Consider the following 7,003-nt stretch of genomic DNA (forward strand, 5'->3'; position numbering starts at 1 on the left):
TAAAGCAAACATGAATTGCAAAGTCCTTTAATTTTTTATTGACAAGCCTGTTCATTGAGTTTGCTATTGTTCTTAATCAAATTATTTATTTTCTGAGTGATTATAGAGAGAGAGAGAGATGGGCTACTTTGGCTTGGCTTGAGTTTGTGTGATTTTACTCAGCTGATTTTATTATCTGAGATTTCTTGCTTGTACAGTCAGCTCTGGTGCCTCTCTATCCTCTTACCTGGACATAAAGTTTCATCCTGGATTTATGACTGATCTGAAATCAACATTTTGCATTGGCTTAGAACTCTGCTTAGAATTCTGTACTCAGTTTCTTATTATCATATAATCAATTAAATTAACTTCATATGCTTAATAGTGTGTCTGTATTGTACTGTGCATTATGCTCAGTTAGGTGCTTGAATATAAATGTTGTGAATCTGTTGTCTTTCATTGAACATGTAGAGAACACTTTGTTTAAAGTAAATTCTAAGTTCATGACTCCTGGTTTTCATTTTACATATAGGCCTACTGGTCTCTTGCCAGACTACTAGTGTTTCCAACCATAGAAAACATGTTATGTGCAGTGCATCAAAGCCAAACTCTTTAAGTATGTGTGATGAACACAGGAAGGCATTTTTCCATCATTTGAATGAGCGATATATGTTACATGTATGGCATGTTTATATTTTTAAAGTGTTTGACAGGTGTTTATTAAAAGTGAACCATGCTGTAGGATCTTTCTTACTGCCTCATAGCTTCTTTTTCTAGTTTCCATGTGACAATCACTCAGCACCCACAACTTTTTCATGACTGACACAGGCAGAACATATGATGCTGTGATGATGAATTATTATTACATATATGGCTAATATTGCAAAAGACAGTATACATCACTAACCTCATTTGGCATCTTACACGAATATGATACCTCTCTCCCAAACATTAATTAGAATAGGAAAACCTTCAATATTTACTTTATTGCAGACTTCTTGAACTAAAAATATGACACAAAAGTCTGTCAGTTGCACAAATAATGAGTGTGGGCCTCTTTATATATATAACTTTGAATTATGCCAGTTATCTTCATTTAAGGTAACAACCTCACTAACATTTGGATTCAGCCTTTGTGAAGATTTTAGATGACCCTAACACCTGTGAAGAGATAACAACCCCTGCAAAAAAATTATGGTCCTAAGAATCAACATGCAAAACTGCACAATTATCCTTATATTGTAATCATTATGATCACAATATGTAAATCATTGCCTAAACATGTTTGTGCTTAACTGAATGATGTTAACTACCCAGATCCACTTGACTTGACAGACCTCTATTATAAAACTGTACATTTCTGCAATATGGACATTACATTGACAGTCATTTCTGACATAGAAAAAAAAAAGCATTTTATATAAAGCTGCTTTGAAGCTATGTATTGTTAAAAGTGTTTTTGTGTGTGTGTGTGTGTATGATTTTGCTTCAACACCTAACTATGAATATACGTTTGTTGAACATTCCCTATTCAGGATTATTCACTGCAATTTATCTGTCACCAATTCAAAATTATATGCATAATGCAAAACTATAGCTTGTTTATCACTCATTCTTTAGCAATATAAAAAAAGAAAGAAAATGAAATGCTTGACATTCCTTTGACCACAGTAATATTGATGCTCAAATTCATTTAAGTAAACACCTTATTTAATGCATTTACAACTGCCATTGGGAAAAAAAAATCTGTTGAAACGAAGGTAGCCTAAACAAATTAATCTGGGCGTGGTCTGAGACGCGACATGAAAGCGCATTAAAACTTCCCTTAAACCGCGTCAGATACATTGGAACATCGACAGGGGAACAACAGAGTCCAATAATGATACAAACATTCAAAGCTTTAAAATCTGTTCCGTTGAATATTCCCTTTGACAAATCTGTGGAGGCCCAACATCTGCTGGAAACTCAGGTAAAACTATTAGCGTGCACGCGCACGTCCCCAGTTAACACGATCCCAAGTTGGTCCATAACACCGGGTTTTTTTGTCATCAAAAATTAAAAAACTGTTCATTTTCGCCTTCACTTCTGTCACAACTGCACAGATTATTTTTCCAGAAGTGTTGTGGAACATGTAATAAGTGGTTTTGGGCCAACAGAAGACATGGCTCAATATTTTTTGGCAGCAGTGGTTTCCTACATGTTGACTTTTCAAAAACACCATTCTTGTTCAGTGTTTTTCTGATAGTGGACACATGAAACAGATTTCAAAGTTTTCAGGAGGCCCTTTGCTGCTATTCTTGGGTTCTTTTTCAGCTCTTTCAGGATTGTCCACTGTATTATTAGAGTGATCTTCACAAGATGTCTGCCAGCAACATTCCAGAATTTTCCATATCTTAAAGACCACATCTTCCACATATTAAGGGTATTTAACCATGGATTCATTAACACCCAGGTCATCAGCAATGTTTTTGTACCCTTGTGAATTTTTTTTTTTTTTTTCATTATTATTATTATTTTTACGTCTTTGTCATTTGTTTCCTATGAAAGCTTCTGGGATTGAGTCATGGTTTGCACTAACCAATTTTCTTGAGAGGAACAGATTTGTTTGTAACCAGGCTTTGTATGGCTTTGTTCGAGCCCCTGCCCTTTTTCAAAATTATTCAAAAGTGCGCCTCTCGGACAAATAGCAATGATATTGTGGTCAATAAAACAAAATGCATTTGAATTCTAATTAACATGACAATTTGTACAAAACAGTAACTAATCGCTCAAAAGTCTGAAAATTCCTGTTTATTTTTACATATCTGTCAATAATGAGGCGTTGCTATGGGTTTCGTGCGTTTTGCTCGATTGACTGATATTCCGCAAGCTGTTCGGAAACCGAGGCTCTCGAGCCATATATGGTTCTTTCAGTGAGTGCCTATGGGTCGACGGAAGGAAAAAATAAACCAAATAATATTTTAAACATTTTTCATCAATAATCAAAGCAAGTGTGTCTAATTAATTAAAAATCCACAAATTATATATTTTAGAATATTACATAATTCATCAATGCCCGTTTGTCATGTATAATACACCAACCAATCATCATCTGGCACAAGAAGTTCAAATTTCATTGGACAATATGTGAAGTGGAGCGGTTATTTTCCGTTCTTATTCATAAATCGGTTGAAAATGACATGGACAGACGAACTTATTTGTGGAGCGATCTGGATCTAAGGTTTGTCTCATTTTATAAATCAAATTACATCGCTGAGAAAACAGATGCTAAATGACTACAAAAGCACTGCTTAAAACCGTGCAGCGATAATAATGGTAATCAGTAGGCTATTCAATTCACTTATATTTATGTATGATTTACACCGTTTACTATTTGATGAAACTAGTTATTTAAGCCCAAGTGCCACCTACAGGCCTATTATGTGAAGTGTAGGCTGGCGAAATGGTGACATGAAAGGACTTCATTATATTACCATTTTTGATAATTATGCAGCATTATCAAGCCTGCATTTATTTGATCAAAAATACAGGGGAAAAAAACTGTAGCCTAATATTGTGAAATATTATTACAATTTAAAAATGTTTTTCTATTTTAATATACATTTATACTATTTTAATAAAATATCATTTATTTCTGTGATTCAAAGCTGAATTTTCAGCATCATTACTCCATTCTTCAATGCATGGTCCTTCAGAAATCATTCTAATATGCTGATTTATTATTAATGTTGGAAACCGTTGTGTTGCTTATTTTTTAATTTGTTTTTATTGGAACCTGTGATACTTTTTTGGGTTCATTGATAAATAAAAAGATGGTTCCCTTGATGTGGATCCAACCCCGCTCCTTTGATCTTTGTTCTGCAGTGAGGGGCTACTGCCTTTTTTTACATTTGAGCCCCTGCCCCTGAGGAACTCAGCACGTCCCTGCTGTGCAACCCACACTTTCAATCTCATCCTTAATTGAGACCGTTTAGCTTTTGGAGAACTTGTAAAGCCCGAAACACTGTCCCAGAGGAAAGATTGGCATCGTGAAGCAATCGCGGCGATTTCTGATTGGCCCCGATTTTTTCACGATGCCAATCTTTCCTCTGGAACAGCCGAAAAGCGTGCAGTGTGTCTTGGGCTTTAGACAGAGGGTTCACTTTATGCAACCAGTTCTCTGAACACTCAGTGTCTTCAATAAAATGTCGAAAGGTACAATATTCTGTGCATTTCTTGTCAGACCTGGTGGACCTAGTGGAAATGCTATCTACCAAGATGTGTTGACCAATTCTATAGGACACTAACGGTGCGTTTCCACTGGCACGGAGCGAAGGTTTTCAATTCATTCCTATGGAAGTCGAAGGCGGTGCATTATGGGATTGAAAGCAGCGCGGAGAAAGCTTTGAGCAGCCGAGAGCGTCAACAAGGTTGAGCATTCCTCGACTTTATGCAAATATCGAGCACCAAACGCCGACAACCAATCGCTGTGAAAAGCAGAAGACGAACCTTAAATAGGGTGTAACGTTAAACATTGTTTTCAGAAGCGTGCCCTGCCGTGAATTTGACACGCTCCAAAGCAGTGGCGTCGTAGCGTTGCCAGCGGCACTGGGCACAGATTAGACGCTGTAGTGGAAACGCACCGTAATATCAAAGGGAGAGTTTTCTCAAAATTAAAATTCTGTCATCTTCTCACCCTCATGTCATCCCAAACCTGTATGACTTACTTTCTTCTACAGAACTCATAGGAGGATATTTTGAATCATGTTGGTAACCCAAAAGTTTTGGTGACAATATATAATTTATGGGTCATTCTACAGAAACGTCCACTTCTCTGTCCCTAGACTTTACAGAAATATTAGAATTGAAATACACATTAGGGTTACAATTTTTTATATATTTTAAAATGAAAGAATATGTTATTTGAACAATTACACCTTCCTGAGCCATCAATGTGGCATTATTGTTTTTAAATTAATTATACAGAATTCCAAGTACTACAAAACTGCTCGTCCCCACAGCCATGTACAGCGGGAAAGTGCTTTATTTTGAGGTCAAATACAGGATTTTCTACCAATACAAAAGTATATTCATAACTATCAAATATATGATGTAAATGGCATAAAAACAAAACAAAATGCTAAATAAATATGATACAATATATAATGAAAATAGTGGTCCCCTGGAGTTGTGTCACTGGTGTTACCGCTTAACAAAAGTCTTTTATTTTGGAATAAAAAAAATCACACTGATGACATCACTCGACTTCCTCCTTCCTATTTTCTAAACATCTATGAAAAAAGGCCCATGTTTAGTCCACTGTTTCTTTTCTGTTATGACAAATTTTCTAATTTATCTCATGATTTCATATGAAGCTTTTAGTTGACTGGTCACTGGTATGACCTATTTATTGTTAGGGAATTGTAAAAAAAAAAAAAAAAACCTAGAATACAAATGATTTAAACTAATTAATTTAGTGAGCATACCATGATTGACGACATGTGGCTTGATACCTTGCAGCAGACATTTTGTAAAATGTATTTTTCATTAAAATTGTCACTGGTGTTAGCTTCCTTATGGATAACACCAGTGAAGATCAGTATATCAGGTCTTATGTCACTGGTGATTCATGTGTCACTGTACTGTTTTTGTCCATCACGTTAAATAAATAAAACACAATCTACTTATTTCTTGCATTTTCATCATTTTTCTGTAACTCTGACTACATGTACTGAAAAAAAAAAGAAATAATATTTCATAAAAACTTTTAATATTGTTAAAGAAGGTAACACCAGTGACAAAAAATGATGCATGTGGTCTTGAAATAATTGCACAAAAAAGCTAAAAAAAAATAATAATAATTAAGCTGTCATTTATGTGTATTCATGAAGTCAAAGGCAATCTAATAATGTGGTCTAAGTTTAAATGTTAAAAAAATAAATAAATTTTAAGACATCTTGCCATGCCAAAAGTGGACGGTTCTGTAGAATGACCCTTATGATATCTTCTGTTATGTTCCACTTAAGTCAGTCAGTCAAACAGGCATGAAATGACACAATATGACCAGGTTTTGTGACAGAAATGATTAAAGAAGTTTCATTTTTGGTGAACTATCACTTTAAGCTTATGGTTTAAGATACTGTAGGTTTAAGAGTTAGTAGTGTAGGGTTTAATGTAGTTTAGTTTTTTTTGTGTGTAGGCAATCAGCACTGTGACTGCCATGGCCAAAGAAAAAAATTAATCTTTGGTTGTGAATCCATAGCAGCAGTGGTTCTTAATCTTTGACTCGCAGGGTTCTCCACTGTCTGAGATCATAGAAGTTAAAATATATATATATATATATATATATATTCTGATACTTCAGCTGTAAAGATGACAAAGCTCAACCCTCATTCTTTGGTAAAATGACTGTTGTACATTATTATCCAGGCAACTGCTGAAACGGACTCCATATTATATACAGTCATGGCCAAAAATATTGGCACCCTTGGTAAATATGATCAAAGGCGGCTGTGAAAATTCATCTGCATTGTTAATACTTTTGATCTTTTATTTAAAAAAAAATCACAAAAATCTAACCTTTCATTGGACAATAAGAATTTATAATGGGGGGAAATATCATTATAAAATGAATGTTTTTCTCAAATACACCTTGGACACATTTATTGGCACCCCTAGAAATTCTTATTTGTAAAATATCTCTGAAGTATATTCCCATTCATATTCACATTTTTGAGCACTCCAGGGTGATTATGAACATGAAATTATCCAGCCATGGCTTCCTGTTTCACAGAAATATAAATAGGAGGGAAAACAAAGCCCAAATTCCCTTAATCATCCATCACAATGAGAAAAACCAAAGAATATATTTCTGATATAGAAAAGATAATTGAGCTACACAAATTAGTGAAGTGGCTTTAAGAAAAGAGCTAGAGCAGAGAAAATTCCCATTTCCACCATCAGGGTAATAATTAAGAATTTCCAATCAACATAAAATGTTACGAAACTGCCTGGAAGAGGACGTGTGTCTATATTGTCCTAATGC

Source organism: Onychostoma macrolepis, chromosome 18 (genome assembly GCF_012432095.1).
Source record: "Onychostoma macrolepis isolate SWU-2019 chromosome 18, ASM1243209v1, whole genome shotgun sequence".
Taxonomy (NCBI): domain Eukaryota; kingdom Metazoa; phylum Chordata; class Actinopteri; order Cypriniformes; family Cyprinidae; genus Onychostoma; species Onychostoma macrolepis.